The 19,596-nt window shown below is 40.0% G+C and overlaps 1 protein-coding gene across 1 annotated transcript in view; it reads left to right on the top strand.

Annotated features, from left to right (window-relative positions):
• Window positions 1–2,056: 2,056 nt before the first annotated feature.
• The window catches only part of SATB2 (SATB homeobox 2), a 185,202-nt gene continuing 167,662 nt past the window's right edge, over window positions 2,057–19,596 (top strand). The window contains exon 1 of the mRNA XM_089519484.1: window positions 2,057–2,152. The gene's annotated coding sequence lies outside the window, so the exon portion shown is untranslated. The remainder of the gene's footprint in view (window positions 2,153–19,596) is intronic.

Here is a 19,596-nt window from a genome sequence, read left to right on the forward strand (position 1 = left end):
GGGGCTTCCCCCTTCCTCTCTCTCTCTCTGCCTCTTCTGTTGTGTAGCCAGGCTTGAAAACGCAATCTGCCGGAGGAGACACAGCCCTTCGCCACAAAGTATCGAACGGAGCTGCCAATTGCCGCGAAGAGAGAGGAGCGGAAGCCCCGAGGAGAAGGGCTACAGAGCAGTTGAGAATGAAATGAAAGCAATGGAAGCCCTCCCTTTCAAAGCCAACCACCGGCGCCTCTTTTGCCTAATAATAATAATAATAAGGATAATAATAATAATAGGATTGAAGAGTAGAATTAATTTTCTTTAAGCGGCGCCTTGGGAAACTGAAATGGTGACGTGACTTAATAAAATAAAATGTATACACCACTCCTCCGCCTTGTGTAGTCAGAGTTTGCGAACCAGGGCTGACCTTGGGCCAGCCCCACTCTCTCAGCCTCCGGGGGAGGAGGAGGAGGAAGGGGGAAGCGACGGAGGTACCCCCTCTCCTCTCTCTCTCTCAGGGAGGGGGCCTCGCCCAGAAAAGCCTCAGATGGGGCCCCCCTTCAGTCGGACGGGGCTTCAGGCACACAGCCGCCCAGGCTTCTCGCCAGCCACACAGACTGCCTGGGAGGCTCCGGGGCTCCCAAGCGCCTTGCCCCCTTGGCTCCTGGGAGCTTCCTCCCCCCGGTTTGTTGACTCCAGTCTTTCCTTCCTTTTTTCCTCCCTCCCTTCCTCTCTTCCATCCCCCCTCCCTTCTTTCCTCCCTTCTCCTCCCTTCTTCCTTCCTTCCTTTTTACTTCCCCTTCCTTCCTTCCCTTTTCTTCCTGCCTTGCTTCTCCCTTCCTCCTTCCTTCCTTTTCTTCCTCCCTCCCTCCCTCCCTCCCTCCCTCCCTCCCTCCCTCTTTCCCTGGCTCTCCCGGGGTTTGCAAAGCCCAAGGGCGAGGCCGGGCCCACTCGGGGCTCCAGGGTTTCTGGGCGGCGGGGCTCTGGGGCCCCGGGCGCAGTCCCCGCTCTCTGGGCCAGGACGAAGGCGGCTGGGCGGCGGGGCTTTCTGAGGGGAGAAGGGCCCGGGTCGCCTGGGGCTTGGAGCGCTCTGGAGACCGGGCTTCAGTCCCTATCTCAGCTAGGAAACCTATTGCCTGGCCCCGGCCGAGTCCCACTCTCTCAGCCTCAGGGCAGGAAGAAGAAGAAGAAGAAGGCAATGGCAACCCCCCCCCCCCTTTTCAGTCTCTGAGGAAACCTTTCCCGGAAAAGCCCGGGAAGGAGCGCCCCAAGCCCCGCCACTGCTGGGTCAGCGCTTCCCGGCCTTGGGCCTCCAGGCACGGCAGCCTTCCTCCCCCGGGATCCCTGGCCCTCGGGGGCATGAGGAGGAGAGCCGGAGGCTGAGAGCTGGGACCTTCCCCTTCCCGGACTCCTGCTGCCTCCTGGGCCCTGAAGCGCGAAACACCCGGGACACTTCAATTTGGTCCTCCACTCTCCTGGAGGCTTATTCCTGCTTGAGATGGGAAGCCCATTTCCCTCCTGTTTCCTGGGACGGGAGGGAGCCCTTTCCTTCCTTCCTTCCTTCCCCGGTGTTTGGGGTGGGTTTTGTGGTCCTGAAGAGTTTCTCCCTGGCGTCTCGCCGGCATCTGTGGCATCGTCCTCAGAGAGGAGAAAGGGGAAGCTATAGGACTTTAAGGGCTTCTCTGAAGATGCCGCATAAGAAACTCTTCTGGAACAGGGACCCACAAGGAAGCCCTAGGGATGCCAAAGCCTCGGGGTGTCTCTGCCTGTCTTTCTTCCTGGGATGGCGGGACAGGGCCAGGGCCAAGGTCTCTGACTACTGGTGTCCCTCTCTTGTGTCTCCCCGCAGGCCCCTGCTCCTTCTACTGCGACCTTCCCGGGGGGCCCTTGTCGCCGGCCAGGGCCAGGATGGACCGCAGCAGCAGCAGCGACAGCCCCGGGCACCACCAGCAGTCCCAGCAGCAGCAGCCCCAGCCCCAGCCGCCGCCGCCGCAGCATCTCCGCGAGAGCCCCCCGGAGCGAGGCAGCCCCGAGGCCAAAGGCGGGCCCTTGGCCCCTCTGCCCTCCCTGCCCCTGGCCCTGCCTCCCCCGGCCAAGGTGGCCCGCCTGGAGCAGAACGGCAGCCCCCTGGGAGCCCGAGGAAGGAGCAACGGCGCCCTGGCCAAGACCCTGGGAGGTAACACACACAGACACAGAGGGACGCTGGGGCATCCTTTGGGCACTCTCTGCCAGCTGGACCTGGCTTGGTTTAGGGAAAGGCGCCTCCTGGATTTTCCTGGGAAGCTTTTGGGGGGAATTAATTAATTTTGTTATTTGCCCCTCTATTAGGATATGTATGTATGTATGTATGTATGTGGGAAGCTTTTTGGGGTTATTAATTTTATTATTAATTCATTAATTTATTTTATTTTTGCCTCTCTGTTAGGAAACATATATATATATATATATATATATGCATGCCTTCTTAGAAAGTTTTTGGGTTATTAATTTTACTATTTTATTTTATTTTGCCCCTCTGGTTAGCATATATATATATATATATATATGTATGTATGTCTTTATGGAAAGCTTTTGAGTTGTTATTTTATTTTATTATTTTTTGTTAGTAATAATAATAAACGTGCCTTTGGGTGTTTTTCTTTTAAGACGGATCTCTTCCCCCAAATAGGACAACCTTAGCTAATGATTTCTCCCCACCTTAAGTCTACTATCATTCTCCCATTTCCCAGTAGATTGTTGTTAGCAGTATTTATTATCAATTGATCTTAAGTTGCAATGTGTTTAATCCTTTTTTTTTTTTAAAGGAGGGGGTTAGATATAGTATTGTACAGACTTTATGTAGCAGAAAAGCGGGGTATAAAGAAAAGTTACATTTCTTTTTATTTGAACTTCCCCAAAAGTGGCCTTTTTGGTGCTTTTGGGAGCTAAAGAAACTAGTCCTTCTTTAGTAGCTGTGCAGAGAAGATTCCTCCTTCTGAGTTGAGTCTTGAGTTGAAAAACAAAAGGTATCAGCTCTTTCTCTTCAAACACATTAAAGTTCACAGAAAGAAGGCATCACAGCAAGTGGTATGTTTTCTAGAGCTATGACTATGATATGGAATAGCAGTGTAGCCTGGATTAAAGAGGGCGGGGGGGGGGGCAAGGGATCCTTTCCAGGCAGTTATACATTGAAATTAGAAACTGATTGAAAATCTTTGTCTAATAGGAGATGTCTTAGAGTTTTAAGGGGATGGCGCGATCATTTTAGTAACTAAGGATGCATGGAGATAAATACAGTATACATATGTATTGTGGGTCACTTGTCAGAGAGGAGAGAAAAGGAGAGGGTCACTCATTTGAAATTTGTGGAGTCTAGCTATGCATCAGCAATGGCTTTCTAGAACTGTGAGTTCAAAATATTCAAATGAGTTGTTTCATGGCAATATGTAGAATATAAAGCATCTCTCTCTATAAGTCAGATACTCTCCCAGACTTCCCCAAACAAAAGAAAGTTGGTTTTTAAAATAGAGTTACTGCAGTTTAATTTTTTTAAGCAAGGATCCAGCTGTTGCAGATTTGTTTATGCAATTATATCGTGTTCTTAACCTTGTGGTGTGACTTAAATAATTCACGCAGATACACAAAAATCCTGAATGTCACGATTCTCATTTATTCAAATCTATTATTCCATCTTAAGATCTTCAGCATTTTCTCTGTGTCCCAAAGCTCCCTTGCTCAGTGTCTTGGCAATTGCTGGAAACTGCTGAGAAACAGCATCTTGGAGGATCTTTGGAGCTGATTTTTTATAATGGGACCTAATCTTTCTGTAAAGTTTATGGGGGGGGGGGGGGCGGGGGATGATAGTCTAATGGGCAGTTCTTGCAAACATACCACATGCTAAGATGCCTTTTTTCTGTGTACTTTAATATGCTTGGATACAAAGAGCTAGTAGTTCAAGCTGTAAGTGCAGCATAGTGCCATTCTGCCAGTTTTTAAGAGCTTCAGCATTTTCTCTCTGTCCCTTGCTCTCTGTGTTAGCAATTGCTGAAGAAACTGCATCTTGAGGTTCTTCGGTCTCCCTGATCTTACTTATCTTTGTATTCTTAGGTAGCTCATATTATCTTTACACTGGGTGAGAAAAAAAGTTTAAAGGCTGGCTTGGAAACCTTTGCCGAATGCATTTCTTTCTCTCGTTCTTTTCTTAGACAGAACAGAGAAAAAGTGCACAGTTAAATACTGTACTTTCATAAGTTTCTATCTAGCATGGTAATAAAAAGAATACTTACCGATTTGTTGCTAGGTCAGTCTGCAAATGTTTCAGAATGACCTCTGGAGTAAACCAGGGCTATTTGGAAGCATTTGGGGCAGTTCAGAAGCATTTTTTGTTTGAAAGAGTTTAAGTGCACATTAATATAACAAGATGCTCTGCTAAAATACGCTGCGGAGAATGGGGAGAATTATATTAATATTTTGGCATACATGGATCTTAAATTGCTATAATGCTTTCTCCAAAGGAGTCCACAATGGTTTGTGATGCTATTTTTAAAGAATCTGAAAAGAATATTTTGGTTTCTGAATGCCATGGTCTTCTAAGAGGTTAGCTTTCCATGCAGTTTAAACAGGAGATTTGCAGTACAGTTTCCCTTGAACTCTGTGCTTAAAGCAGATATTTATGTTTGGAGTACTTCCTTAAAAACAGAACAGAAGCCAACAAGAAATGGGGGGAAATGTGCTTCTTAGATGAGTAATACTATGTACTAAAGTAATTAGATCAACCCACCTTGATAAGGCAATGACTACAATTGATTTTCATCTTATTTTAGAAAAGCTTTTGAGATAGCTATCTTGTGAAAGGCTTTTTCCCACTGTCCTTCTAAAGTATATATTTTTAAAGATATTTTTGAAAAGATTGGTCACATTTTGAGAACAAATTATAAATTGGGGCATCAGAAGAAGCTTACACGGTTTCAGGATCCATGTGAAAATAGTACAAATCTTGTCCCCTTTTAACTGAACCACTTGGATATGATTTTTCTCAATGTGAGAATTCTTAATTATATCAAAAAGAGGAATCAATGCCAGATGTTCAGCTCTCTCTCTGCCTTATGAAAGTGAAATGGCAAGCTTTGTAGTTGCATTGAAGGAACATTTAGCACACAGTAAAGTGAAGAGGCTTTTCATGAACATTAGTTATCGGCCTGAAAGATAATGATTAATTAGTCAAGATGCTGGCTTTTTGACAAGTAGATTTTAAATACACAGACAAATATATGTATTTGTATATAATAAAGTTTAATCTGACCTAGTATTCCAGTCTGCCACCTTAATCCAAGTCATTTTTTTAACAACTGAAAAAGGCAGAAGCTGAAATATTTTAATTCGCTTATAAAGTATTATTTGATAGTCACTCATATATTTGATAGTCACTCATATGTGCGCGTTCGTGTGCGCATGCACATGTATCTCTATCTATCTATCTTATCTATCTCTAAACAAAAACCTAAATTATTTTGCATCTCATGGGAGAAAAACAGTAATATACTCTTTCTTTACTATGTACCATTTTTTTCACTCTGCTAAGAATACATCATTATTATTGAGCATGATTAACAGATCTGAAGTTTCTGGCAGTTACTATGCTGGACATATACCTGTTGTTGTTGCTGTTGTTGTTGTCCTCGTCCTCCTCCTTCCTTCCTCTTCCTTCCCAATAATGGCATCTTTTAGCAAAAGAAACACTTGCAAGGATCTGAATTTGGTCCATTTCATTCCCCCCCCCCCCTATACAATAAATGAGATTACAAAATGCTCTACTATTGCTGGTACATGTTAGCTGTTCTGACGTTAAAAACTTTTTGTTGTTGTTGTTGTTTATGGGGAGATGTAAAACTCTTGAAGGAAAAGTTAGAGCCCGTTAGAGGCATTTTGCCTTGGGAATTTAATAACGGTGTCTGATGTTAATCTGAGTCGAATTAGCCAGCCTTAGGCATTCTGTCACTTCCTGCAGTTATCTAAGTGCTCTATTTTCAGCATCTATGTAATAAAACAGAAGTGCCTGCGATATTCACGATTGGCAGCTTTTATAGTAAAAGTGAGCGAGGGGGAAAAAAGGTGAATATCTCTTTAAAGCACATATGATGCCTGGGAGAGAGGTTAAAGCAAGCAAGAGCTCTGTGGTGTTGACAGCTTTATATCCCTGCTGGGCAACATTCACTTACTAGAATTGGCGGCACTTCTCAGTCAGTAATTCGCTCCATAAGCGTTTCGAAAAAAGAATGATTAATGGCCAGGAAAGTCAGATTTCTAAAAATCCTGGTGAAAGTATATCTATATTCACAACTCTTCCCTTTTCGTGTGCATTTTCCCTTTGGTTAATGTTTTTAAAAAGACAGAAAATTGGTTTGGTAGACTCAAGCATAACTCAAGAGAATCTCTGTTATGGTCACAGACCAGCACACAATAAAAGAAGGTAAAAACACAATTTAAAAACAGCATTTAAAGTATCATTTCAGATTCCAGTATAGCAAGACAAGATTGGTACTAGTCTGCTGTGGAGGTCTATGCCTGGCAAATTTTAACTGCAGCTGCACAAAATCTGGCAACGTTATATGTTGTATCAGGGTTGATATCAGAAAGCAGCAGAGAAGTATAAAATTGACTGGTGTGTCCTTGGTATTTATGCAATAAGGCTGAGGTGGATGTCCCTGTAGTAGGAGCACTAGAGTAGTATGTGCTCTGCATAAATATAACTCAGTATAACTCAAGTATAACTCAGTTTAAACAGTGAAGGCTGTAGAAGTAAGTTCTGTTAAAACTGTATTTCAAACGACATTCCCATTTGCGAAGTAAATGAACAAACAACATGCTGCTGTATCATTGTCAAGCCTAAACATCAAGGTACTCTGTCATATTTGATTCATCCCAATTGATTCTTATATCAGCGGTAGAAGGTTTAAACATATCCTTTGTTATCAAATTCTCTATAATTGATTCAGACTTAATCAAGCACTAGTTGGCTCTTACCTAAACAGAAATACGGTGTGTGTACATGTTTTAATGGAATCTTACTATCCTGTTTTGATGGAAAGGTCACACTTTTGTTGTCTCTCATAGGGCAATGTGAAATAAACTTTTACATTGTTTAGTCTAAATGCTCATGTGAGTTTTAATGCAGGTGGTCTAATTCTAAAATTATAGCGGGCTATATTCAGATGTAGTCATACTTAGAGCAGGCCCACTGAAAGGAACCCAATGAAACCAATGCAGCTTAGTTAATCATAGCTAAATCTCAATTCCCATCGATTTCTGTGGATCTGTTCAAAGCATGACAATGTCTGGCTCCAACCCACTGTCTCCATCTTTTAGGAATTTAAGAACAGGTACTTTTTGAAATCCCACTCATAGAAATGTTAAATTGTATTGTAAAATGCCATTAAACGGCTTACAATTCAGTCCTGTTTATAAGAAGATGAATCATAGTTAATAAAAACAAATTGATATCCAGTCTAGATTTCTGTTCACACAGTAGCTCATCAGTTGCCTATGGGACTATAATCCACAGGACATAAATGCAACAGCACCCTCCTGCCCATGCTCTCCATCAACAGTTGTACAGAGGCATCTTGGAGGATATATGTATGTTCATCATGACTAGTAGCCACTGTGACTAATAGCCATGCATGTTTATTTGGAATCAAGCCCCACTGAGTTTAGTGGGTCTTAGTCTATCATAAACAAGAATTGAATCGAAACATTACATATTACACATAGAGCCTAGGCTTAACGCATATTTACTTCAGTTTCTCTAAACTACGTTTAGAGTTTTGGTTACTCCTAAGCAGGTTTGTAGCCTTTTAAAAAGTAGTGTATCACCGTTAACCTCTGTAACATACAAATGTTAATTGCCAGCATGTTGTGACCCTTTTTTGCTGTTGGAAATATGAGTGGGAAATCACCGCTGATGTTCAGTTGAAGCCTTTGGATAGAACATGGAGTGTGGTCAGAACACTGGCATTAGAGTCATATGTTTGTTGTCTCTCATAGGGCAATGTAAAGTAAACTTTACATTATTTAGTCTGAATGCCCATGCAAGTTTTAATGCAGGAGGTCTAATTCTAAAATTATAGTGGACTATATTCAGATGTAGTCATACTTAGAGCAAGCCCACTGAAATCACCCTTATGAAATCAATGCAGCTTAGGGCCTGAACAGAGAAGCCAAAATAAAGCTCCTAAGGACCGGAGCTCAGCTTTGGTGCAGCTTCTGGCCTCTTAAGATGCACATGTCATTTAAATAGCACACCTCCAAAGTGACCCGAAGCAGCTTTATTTTGGCCTGTCTGTTCGGGTCCATAGTTAATCATAGCTAAATCTCAGTTGAATATTGTCTTTGACTACTGTTTTGCTAACTTTTGCTAGTACAGTATTTACTTGCAAATGAATAGAGTAATTTATAAGTGCCGAGTCCTTCTGTATTGTTCCTTCAGTCTACCATGTAAGGGGTATTTTTCTAGGAAGAACACACATATAAAAATATTTCCTTTTCTATTGTTTTATATTTAAAACAGTTGACTATCATGATAGTGCAAACTAGTTCCAACCACAAAGACAAATGTGCTTGTGTGAATTATTAGAACATGCTATTTTGATATGTATAATTGGATGACACAGCTTTTTAAAGCATTAGGTTTTAACACCGTTTATTTTTATACGCTGATGTATTTAAAATCTTTCAAAGTAAAGCCTAGAGAATAATAACGATTTCTTATTAGAGTGAATTGGAAAAAAGGATTTTAAAAAACAACAATAGCAGTTTTTATCTTTAAACATTCTGGAGTCACTTAGCTTGTCAATTCACCTTTATCTGCTAAGACAAAAGCCTTTCTCTGTGATTTCAGTACTTGGTTTGTTTAATGCGAATCTGCAATTGTTCTGGTTTCAAAATATTTGCAATTTTGCATTCTCATTTTCCTTACTATATTCTCTAGTCAAATACCTATGCTTGATGCTTTGTATAATTTTGAAGCACATTGTTCAATATGCTCTAAAGAAAGTCATAATCCTAATGGGTTTGAAACATCAATATGAACTAATATTTTTGCGCATTTGTTTATAAGATGTCATTTATAAGAGCTGTTTTTATAAGATTTGTTTAGTCTTGTTGAAGACTAAAATGCACAATGCCTACATATTAAAGGAATTACAAAGAAAGGATAAAGTATAAAAAGTTGGAATCATGGCTCTAAAAATGCTTATTAAGAAGTAAATTCCAGTGACTTCGGTAGGATGTAAGCACTTGCTTGGAGGTATTGCTGAGTTCATTGGAAGATGTATGCTTAGATTACAGCAATATAGTATCTAAACCACTCCCGTGATCAGGGCTTATTGGCATTTTCTTTCTCTTTCCTCAATATACCATGAATTATGTAGATGACCTGAGCAGTGAGGGAGAGGATGGGGGTTGGGGTTGGAGACATTTCATTCACAGGATCGCCATGACACAAGTATAACTTGAAGGCAGCTAACAACAACAACAACAGCAGCAACAACAACAACATCCCCTTAGAAAGTGAGCAGGTTTAATAGGTTTTTTTAAAAAAATAATAATGAGAAGTAGAAGAGAAGTCAGGAGTCCTAAATTTATTTAGTTGGAAAGAATTGAGTCCTGGACTGTGACTCTGGAGACCTGGGTTCGATTCCCAGCTTGGCCAGGAAAACCACTAGGTAACCTTGGGCAAGTCATATGGTCTCAGCCTCAGGAGAAGACAAAGGCAAACTTCTCCGAACAAGTGTTGCCCAGAAAACCCCATGATAGGTTTGTCGTAGGGTCTTCATATGTTGGAAATGACTTGAAGGGGCACAACAACAACAAAACGTTAATCAAAATAGCTATATAAGTTCTTTTTTTATTTACTACTTTCAGTGAGAAGGAAGTCAGTAGGACTTACTGGTAAGTGTGTCACGTTAGAAGTGGCACTTCTGTAACTTTTCTTGGTAGACTAAGGCCTGGTACAGACAGGCCCTTTGTGGCGCGCCCATGACGTGCTAGAGTTGCTCAGGGGCAGGGCGTACACACGCCCCGCAACCCTAGCACATCATGGGTGTGCTGCAGCTGTGCAGCAGCACTCAGTTGGTGCGTGCAGCGATGACATGCCAGCAGTGCAGCATCCAAACAGGCCTGCACTGCTGGCACGTCATTGTGCCATCACTGGCGCTTTGGCATGGTGCAAGTGCACCGCAAAAAAAGGAGCCACTTCCACGCACTCCTTTCTTGCTGCGCAGCAATGCCGCACAATTTGGTTGCTACGGCGCTGCTGCGAAGCAAGGAGAGATGCCTCCCCGGCGCCTCTTTTTGGCACTCTGTACTGCGCCAATAAACCATATTTAATGTAACATTTTAATTCTAACATGTTTATCCAACAATAGTGGAATGCATCCTAATACCTGCACAAGAAATATATTTTGACTTTAATACTAACTTCTTATGCTAAAACTGCAATAATGTGTGTTAGATGTTGGAGGAAAAAAGTCTTATAAAAGATATTGACTATTTTGATGTGATACATATTTACATATAGCAAGAGAGAGAGAGAGAGAGTTAGAGAGTGAAAGAGAGATGCGGGGGAAGAGAAAGTACATTCAAGGATGGAAATGTCATGCTCCGTCTATTGGACTTCATTTACCTCCAGTCCTAGTAAGCATAACCAATGGGAGGGAATACTGGGAGATGCAGTAGAGTAGCATCTGAAGGACTTCATGAATCCCACCTATATAGAAAGAGCCTTCATAGTTGGAAAAATGTCAGTGTACTAGCAATATCTTGTAGATATATTGCGATATGATAGTTGGCTAATTTAACATTTCCAGAGAAAACCACAGGTTTAGATTGTATATGAAAACGTTGTTGTTGTTGTTGTGTGCCTTCAAGTAATTTCTATTTATGGTGACCCTATCATGAACCTACCACAGAGTTTTCTTGGCAAACTTTCCTCTGAGACCGAGAGAGTATGACTTGCACAAGGTTACCCATTGGGATTTATAGCTGAGCAAGGTTCCAAACCCCGGTATCCCAAGTTGGTGTCCCATGTTCAAATTGCTACATCATGCTGGCACTTGAAGAAAAACTAGATCACTTAAAACAACATCAATCACTCCACTATCCCTTGGGTGTTGTTGTGTACTTTCAAGTCATTTCCTACTTATGACAACCCTAAAGTGAATCTATCATAGTTTTCTTGGCAAGTTTCTTCAGAGGGGGTTTGCCATCAACATCCTCTGAGGGTGAGAGAGTGCGACTTGCCCAGGGCTACCCATTGGCTGAGTGGGGATTTAAACCATGGTCTCCAGAGTCATAGTCCAGCATCCAAACCACTACACTAGGTAGACTCCCTTCACCTCAAAACCACCTTTGCTTGCGAGAGTCCACCACACTGGTTCCTGAATTACCCCTTTACCTGATGAAAATACAATAAACATGAAATGGCAACAATGAAATAATGCATCATGCTTATGGGTAATGTCTTCGGGAGTAAGTGTAAATGAAAACTAGGAAGGTCTAATGTAGAGACATATAATGTAATATGTAACTGAAAGTCATACTGACTAAATTAAAAGTTAAGCAGATCAGTTCCTAGTCCTTTTTGTTGTTGTTGTTGTTGTTGTTGTGTGCCTTCAAATTGTTTCCAACTTATGGCAATTCCGACCTTATAACGAGGCTTTCTTGGCAAAATTTGTTCAGAACTTGTTAATTTTGCATCCTTCCGTAGGTCACTAAAACGAGTACCCAGCTTGTTGGGGGCAATTAGCTTATACATTGTAAACCACTAAGGGAATGCTTAAGTGCACTGATGAACATTATAGAAATGTACTTGATATTGCTATTGCTATAGAGGGGGTTTGCCCTTGTCTTCCTCAGTGGCTGAGAGTATGATTTGCCAAAGGTCACTCAGTTGATGGCTGAGCAGGGAGTCAAACCCTGATCTTGGGAGTTGTAAACCAGTGTTCACACCACTACACCATGCTTCTTCTAGTCACAGTTAAAAGTACTTTAATTTTAGAGTACCATCTTTTAGTGGCAGGAAGACTTCTACTGTCTGCCTGAAGGTAGATTACAACCCAAAGAAGTGTTTAATTGACGACTGGGTCTGTGTATGAATGAGAGAGAGAACAGGAACAGGCAGCATTATCTAGAAGGGAAAACGCTCTCGCGGCAACACAAAATATTGACTTTGAACTATAGAGTGTGCTTAAGATGTAACTCCCCCCTTGATAAATGATGAATCAATCTTATGGTAATTGGTTCCTACTGTATAAACTCTGCAGAAACAGATGCAGTTTTGTATGAGGACATTCTATAAGTGAAACTGTTTTAAGAGCTAAAGCCACAACTGACAAACATTTGAAGAGCTGATGATTTCAGAGAAATATATTTAATTATCTGCCAACAGTGTATTTTCCCACCATATTTAAGCTAAGCACTCATCCATATTGTTACGTAGTTATCTTGTATTTGTGGAAGAATGAGTGTCAGCTGATTTAGATTACAAGAAAGAGGATCGATGGTGTACAAGTCTTCCTCTCCACTAAAATATTGTTTTCTAGAAAATGAATTGTAAGAGTATTTCTTTGACCCCCCCCCCTTTGTGACAGTGATTGTGTTGTTAGCAGTGATAGTTGTCTAAAGTTGTATAAGATTTTTTTGAGGATGCATGCCAATCTAGAACTCATTTATAAGGAATTAGTGCTCCGTACTTGCAAGTAAATTTTATTGACATAGGGGACACTTCCTTTCATAATAGTAGTGAGAAATGTTTGTATTACCAGTTCATTTTTACATAGGGAGCGGGGATGCATGAAGTCGGAAAATATATATAATATCAGATATATATCAATAATAATTAAAATGAACTGAAAAGTAGTCTAATATGAACATAGATGTTTCTAGAATACCTGATGGACCCAGACTATCCAAATATGTGCACAACATTTTGAAGGCGTGTGTATAACAATTGAACATGTAGTGATGTCATTCCTTTCAACTAAATGTCTTTTAAGATAGAATGAGCTCAATATATAGTGTACATTCTTTTTATTTCTTTTTCTATTTTACAAAACATGTTCCTTGCTGCAAAGACTTACAAAGAACCTGATGTGAGCCTTTTGTCATTCTTGGCAGATTTGTTTATACACATGATTTTTTTTTCTTGCACTGTTGTGGTCCAAGAATGGATTGTGAAAAACAGATACAGAAAGAGGATAGAAAGTGCAAGAAACACAGTCTAGAACAGGTTAGGCTGCCAATAATAAATGTAATTAAAATTATGGAATTTCCAGTGTAGTTCTGTAAATGTCTTCTTGGAAACATGTCTCATATGATTTTTAACAGTGATTACTTCCGGGTAAACTGCTAAAGAATTGCAGCTGCAGGTGCTTAGTATTATGGTGAGCCCTACTGAGTACAGTAAGATTTAGATGTATTGAGTTTACTGTTTTGGTCACACATTTTTTCTGTTGCCTTGTTTCTACCTGCGTGTGACAATTTTAGTATCTAGGTTCCCTATGAATTGGTTAATAGTGGGTATAATGTCTATTTGCTCTTTTACAAAATGATCCCCCCCCAAATGCATCCAACTGCTAGTTTTAAAAGGCCATTTGACATAAAAATAGATAAGATCCAAAAATTAATTTTGCTGCATGGGGGGACCTCTATAACAGACCTCTATAACAAACCTTAACAAGCCTGTCTCACAATAATGTGCAGACTTTAATGAAAATCCGAGCTGTCCAAAAACGGAAGACATTTCCATCCATGGCAGTTTGACATAATGAATTATTGAAATGAATTTATGCATGCTTTTGTGGTTAACCGGTAAAATGTGAGGCAACTTTGTGTGCTGGCGTGTGCATGCGCACACATTTTTATAAAACCACATACTGTAAAAATATGCTGCAGAGAGCTACAATTAGTTGCGGTTATTTGCGGTGTGTGTTAGTAGTGAACAAATAGTGAAACAAATATATGCAGCCATTTTGTATGTTATCCAGTTCACAGGAAAAATAATTAACTTAAATATGGTGCTTTTAGTACTCCTGTGAGTTGTACTTAGTCCTTCATGGCTACTATCTGATGCAGATAGCATTTTTTTAAAAAAATAAACACATTGCAATGAAAACTTAATTAGGATATTTAAAAAGTTTAATCATATTGTTCTTTTAAATTGTAAGTTACATTGAATCCCAATTTTGGGTGAAAAGTGTGATACTAAAGCTACCACGGCTACTTATTACTACTACTAATTCTACATTAATAAGGCATTTATAGAAATTAATAGCTCCATCACAGGTATGTTTAAATATTTACTAACATATGGTGTGCTACTTTGTACAGAATATGGGCAACAGTTTGAGCTTTTCATTAATGTGGTCAAATGTACCTGTTAAAAATATAGTCTTAGCCTGATTTGTCTGATTTGACCACAGTTCCAGTCACACTAATGAAAAACACAAACTGTTGCCCATACACGCGGCATGACAGCAAGCTGTATGTTAACAGATACAGTATTTAAACAAAAGATAATTTCACTGGAAGAGAAACATACGAAATAAGTCTTCAGTTATGGTGATGTGCCCTGTTCCTTAATTTGTGGCTGCTCCATGCAGTATATTTGTTCCTGCACATAAAAATTGTTTCAGCCGTCCTTGGCTATTGAGTCTTAGGGTGCATCTACACTGTAAAAATAATGTAGACATCACTTTAAATGCCATGATTCCATCCTACAGAATTCTGGAATTTGCAGTTTTGTGAGGCATCAGCACTCTTTGGCAGAGAAGTCTAAAGAACTTGGGAAACTACAAATCCCAGGATTCCATAAGGTAGAGGTACAGCACTTAAAGTGTTGACAAACTGAATTATTTTTACAGTGTAGATGCACCTTTACTGAGAGATGGACATGGGCCTGTATGGAATGGATATACATATGGTTAGCATTCATTTTTCCAGCAACTTCCTGAGCTTTTCTCATTATGGTTACAGGGATTTCAGTGCAAATTATTGGTTTATACTATTTATTTTCCAATTTACTTATTATATATAGCTGTGTAAATGTGTATTTACAGGTGATTGGAACTGCTTGCATGAAGAACAAATATATGATATTCACAGATTCTTACATGCACATCTATCGCACATTGTCAACATAAAATGATTCCATTAAATTTTGGGGAGATGTATTTATTTATTGGGAGCTATAAAAGCTCTCAGAGTGGCTTACATTTTTTTAAATTAGACAGTTCCCTGTCCTCAGGCTTACAGTCTAAAAAGACATGACACAAAAGGAGAAGGGAATGGTGGTGGAGAAGGGATCAGGTCCAGCAGTTCTTCTCCCCCTCTGAGACCTGGACCATGGCAGAAGGGCTTTTCATCTTAGTTTGAACTATGCTGTCATGCTGGTTTGATACAAAAAGAAAATAGATTACAAGAAACATACTTAGCTTCATAGACTAATATTATACAGAGTAGATGATGGAAGTATAATTGAAGTTGATGGAAATGAATTCCTAGTGCATGTGTACATTTTAGGACTGTTGTGTTCCAATTTTGCAAAAATTGTAATAAGAATCTTCATATAAAGGCAGTTGCTTTTTATTTAGTACTAAAAACATCTCTAGACTATAAGAAAACACATTAGACCACAGTAAACAGAGCTTAATATCAGTAAGTTGATTATTAATTTCTTTTTAATAACATAATAGTTGGCATTCCAAGACATTATTTGATTTAGATCTAAAAGATGTGTAATGCATGTTGCATGTTTGTACACACTTATCTGAGAATAGGTCTCTCACTGAACATAATGATACTTCAGAGTAGACATGAGAGTATGCCTCATTGAATTCAATGTGACTTACTTCTGAATAGACATGTCCTGTTGGTTCAGACCGGACATGGCCTGTTGGCATGACACAACAAAGTAATACATAGGTCCCAGTGAAATGCGAATACATGCTCATCCTATTTAATATATACATGAAACCACTGGGAGGGGTCATCTGGAGTTTTGGGGTGAGGTGCCATCAATTTGTAGATGACACCCAACTCTGCTACTCCTTTCCACCTCAATTCAAAGAGGCTGTCCTGGTATGGCATCAGTAATGGACTGGATGAAGGCAAACAAATTGGAATTTAATCCAGCCAAGACAGAGGTGCTCCCGTTCAGTTAGAAGGCAGATCAGTGAATAGGGATCCAGCCCTGTGTTAGATGGGGTTACTCTCCTCCTGAAGATGCAGGTACTTGGTGCTGAACCTGGAGGCCCAGGTTTCTGCAGTGACCAAAAGTGCTTTTGCACATTTAAAACTTGTGCACCTTGAAATCTTGCCATGGTGGTACATGCTTTGGTTACATCCCATTTGGACTACTCTACTTTTGGCTGTCTTTGAAGAGTGTTTGGAAATTTTAGCTGGTCTAAAGAGTTGCAACCAGGCTGTTAACAGGGTTAGGTTAGAGGTCACACAACACCCCTATTGAAATAGCTCCACTGGCTGCCAGTTTGTTTCCAAGCACAATTCAAAGTGCTGGTTATGACATATAAAACCCTATATGTCTCAGGTCCAACCTATTTGGCAGACCACATCGAGGGACGTAGCTAAGGGGGGGGGGTCCTTGGGGTCCGGACCCCCCCTTCCATTAGAAAAATGAATGGTGTGTGCTGTTGCACCACTGCATGCAAGCCCAATTATAATGCTGACACTAAGTCTGGACCCCCCCCTTCCTAAAATCCTGGCTACGTCCCTGCCACATCTCACTGTATGAGCCAGCCTAGGCTCTGAAATCCTCTGGAGAGGCCCTTCTCTCCGTCCCACCACCATTGAAAGTTGGTGGGAACATGAGAGAGGTCCTTTTCTATGGCTGCCCCTAGACTGTGTGTGGATCTTCCTTTCCTGGGAGACCAGAATGGCCCCTTCCTTGTTGGCCTTCTGTTGGCAGGCAAAGACCTACCTGTTTAAAGCATGGGGTGGCGTTGGATTGTTTTAAAGTATTTTTAACATTTTTATCTTTTTAGTTGTATTTTATTATTTTGATATATAACTTGTTTTAATATAGTAATTAATTCTGTTTTAATGTACTACTTTTGTATGCTTTTAACTGTACTTTTTTAATGTGAGCTGCCCTGAGTCCCAGTTTTGGGTAAAGGGCAGGATATAAATAAATAAATATAATAAAAAAAATCCAAAACATATTTTTTGGCAGTGGTTTCCTAAGCTTTAATGTCATGTGAGCATATTTAGGACTAGCCTTATGTTCAGGATCTTTCTTACTGATGATGGTGTTATACTAAAAGTGAAACATGTCCTTTGAATAACCTATATTTTTTAAAAAAGAGTATGAATTCATATTTTAACACAGTGTGCACTTTATTATTTATATGTTAGAACTGAATATGCATATTTCTTAGATTTGATATTTTATATTTTATTGGCTATTAAGGAATAAAATTCTCGGTTATGAGTTATGCATTACTTTGCAGTAAAAGGTGCCTTTCGTAATGTCTTTTCCCAACTTACAAATAACTTTTTTGCCATAATACTCACATGCTACCAGAGAAACATGATAGATGTCTCCTTAAGTGTCGTAGTAAAAGAAAATGACTTGAATTTTGAGGCTGTGGATAGTTTATGTTGTTTTGGACCAATTTCCCAAGCAGTGATCGAAAACAGATTACAATAACAATTATACAGTCAGAAGATGCAATATCCATTTCTGCTTTAATTGGGTGAAAGAATAATAAAAACATCATTAAGAAAAATGAGATGGACCTGTCACATACTCTACCAATTTTTAGACTTTGAGAAAATGCAGAGTAACTGAAGTACTGTTTAGTTTACTTCATCTTGTTAGCTAAAATCTGTATTTATGGTAGAAAATATGCAACTTGAGCACACAGATGTGGACAAGTTTTTAGTAACTGCTGTTATTAAGATGTTAAAATAGAAGTGAAATATTTGGGCGTATGCCTCTCAAAAAGATGAAGAGCTTCCTGTTGCCTGCTTATTTTTCCCCTCTCCTTTGGTTGTTATAATTGGAGCCATTTGTGATCTGCTAGTTTATGAAATGGAAGTCATACCTTAGTGATTGTTGCAGTTTAGGTTTACTCCTAAAATATGTGTTTCCTTGGTTTGAATTCCTCATTCTTCTGAACAGTTAGATTGACAAGCTTTATCATCTATGAAATAAATGAGCATGACCTTTCTGGCTGAGATACTACTATAGACACCAGAGATGGGTAAATTGTGGCCTGTGAGTTGCATGTGTTTGTTCCTCAGCACGTAGTGCACCCCCCATTTCCCAATTTTGGGAGCCAAAAATAGTGTGGGATGGCCATTTCCCCCTTTTATGCAATTTCATGCCCCAAGATTATTTTAGTCCAAGAAAAGAGAGCCCCCTTTTGACAAACTGGAAGTGACCAGCCACAGTCACTTCCTCATGTTATAAAGGATATTTTCTGGCCTAAAACCGATCTGAGGACATTGTGTAAAATTGGGGGATTGTATCTTCAGAGACTTCCAGGGTGATGATTTGACTTTGCTCCCCAAAAGGCATGCAAGGTGGGGTGGGTGGTCAAGGACAGAGGAGCCTATGCCCCCCCCCCCCCACTCTCTGGGAGAGAGCAGAAACAGCGTGTAGACCCTAAAGCATTGCTCACACCTGGTATGAGTAAATATTTTGCTTAAATGTATTTATATTTCAAATATTTAAATATTTTACTTAAATTTGCTTTCGAGAATGCAATTTTCCCTATAATCCCATATCTTTCTAGCATAGTGGAGACTGGGTACAAAAGAATCAATCCCATGTTCTAGGTTTGATATTTGCAGAGTCTAGAAGCTTAACATCTAGAAACTCATCTGATAGGGCCCAAATAGTAGTGAAATTTAGTTCGAGTTAATTTGAAGGCGTGAGCCAGTGGGTGTAGGTCTGAGTGTTAGACTACAACTCCAGAGATCAGGGTTTGATTCCCCGCTTGGCCATGGAAGCTCACTGGGTGACTTTGGCAAGTCACAGATTTTCATCTCCAGAAAAACCCATTTCCCATAAGTCAGAAATGACTTAAAGACACATGATTTGAAGACATTTTGTGAAATTTTGTTAAATTAAAGGGCACATGTATATTATTAATTAAATAATAATAAAATAAAATTTTTATTTATATCCCGCCCTTCTAGAAATCAGGGCGGCTTACAACATGGATTAAAATACAATCAATATACACATCGAGGTTAAATTTACTTAGTATAATATAGTAGCCTGATGTGTTTGATATATTAGGGGGATTTGTCTTTGTATAAGACAGAAACTGGATTTTTAAAGGATCTTTTGATAATCATATTAGTCTAAATCCTTTTGGTTAGTTCCAATCAGAGTAGACTCAATGAACCAATTATTGAATTTAGTGGTAGATACATAGGTATTGTACTGAACCAATGAATCAACTCTACTTGGGATGAACAATGTGATTTAGACTATTGTTGACAAATACATATGCTGCCAGATGTTGAACAAATGTGATACTACGGCAATATGAATGTTCTTGAAAGTTATGAACATTAAAGCCATCCTATCTGTAGGACATATGGGATTTTGGTGTA

Source organism: Sceloporus occidentalis, unplaced genomic scaffold (assembly GCF_023333645.1).
Source record: "Sceloporus occidentalis isolate IW3139 unplaced genomic scaffold, rSceOcc1.0.p SCAF_4, whole genome shotgun sequence".
Classification (NCBI taxonomy): domain Eukaryota; kingdom Metazoa; phylum Chordata; class Lepidosauria; order Squamata; family Phrynosomatidae; genus Sceloporus; species Sceloporus occidentalis.